Consider the following 1320-nt stretch of genomic DNA (forward strand, 5'->3'; position numbering starts at 1 on the left):
TATTCTTCTAAGACGCCGTCGTAAAGGGTTTTCAGATCACCCTTCTTGATTAGTGACCGCTCCATGCTGATGAATTGCTGGAGGGCCGCGGTCCGGGATGGGCCCAAGGCAATTTTATCTGGGATGTTGGCCTTAAAGGGGAGCCAGACTATGTATCGACCATCATTTTTGCGAGTGGTAGTGGCTGTATAGTAGGCTTGGCACTCCTTGTCTTCTAGAGTGGTGAGATGAGCCTTTGGAACTTCTTCAAGTTCCCAAAACCTTTTAAGTTGATTGTCCAAGTATTTATTGGATATTTCTTACACCTGAGTGGAGAATGATGCCACCTTTTCGGGAACCCGACCACTTAAGATCCAGCCGAATATGGTATTTTGTGCTAATAAGTTATGGGAAATCCTTTCGATACCTTGTAGCATTATTTGGGGGATAAGATCACTGCCTATTACTGTCTCTATTTGAGCTGGAGAATGGCAGTTTGGATCTGCTAATTTGAGATGTGACCATTTTTCTCTTTGGGCGTGGCTCATTTGGAACTTTGGGAGAAGTCTGGTTAGTTTTGGCAACACTATAGCTTGAGCTTTTATTTTTGTACTTTTATCGGCGGAGACTAAGATGAGAGAGCATAGTTTATTAGAGGTTTGAACCACCCTGCCCCCCATGCCAGAGATTTCGAAGTTTGATTCTTGGCATGGGAGTCTTAATTTTGTTTGGGCCTTTGACGAGATAAAGCTCCGTTCGGACCCTTGGTCAATCAGGGCTCTTAATTTAAAGAGATCACCTCTGTGTTCTACAGACACAATAGTCGTTGGGAGCAGTACCTTGTTATCGTTTTCCGAATAAAAGGACTGTACTTGTGTTGTGCTCGAACACGATGCCGGTTCATTAAGGGCCTCCGACTGACTGGTGGCTTGTGAGTTGGGACCGTTAGACAGTGTGGTTGTATGTTGCGAAGTCGTTCTGTGGATTCGATCATCATTTTTATTTGGTGTAGATGCTACACTATAGTGGAGTGTTGAATGGTCCCGCTTTTGGCAATGAAGGCAGGTGTTAGTGCTGCTACAATCTTTTATTAAGTGTGTCTGAGAAAGGCAATTTTCGCACAGACTTTTATCTTTCACAAACTTTGTGCGATCTGGGATTGACAATTTTTTGTATTTGTAGCAATTATTCAGCGTATGGGTAGGGTGTTTGCACATAACACAACTGTAAATTTTGCGCTGCTCTGTCATATGGGAGTTGATATGCGTTAGGGATCTGTTATGAGAGTTTTGGGATTGACTGGGTTTCGAAAAGGATCTATTTTGTAAAACCGGCTGTCTT

The sequence above is a fragment of the Rhagoletis pomonella genome, unplaced genomic scaffold (genome assembly GCF_013731165.1).
Source record: "Rhagoletis pomonella isolate Grant_MI unplaced genomic scaffold, Rhpom_1.0 Rhpom_scaffold_00015, whole genome shotgun sequence".
Classification (NCBI taxonomy): Eukaryota; Metazoa; Arthropoda; class Insecta; order Diptera; family Tephritidae; genus Rhagoletis; species Rhagoletis pomonella.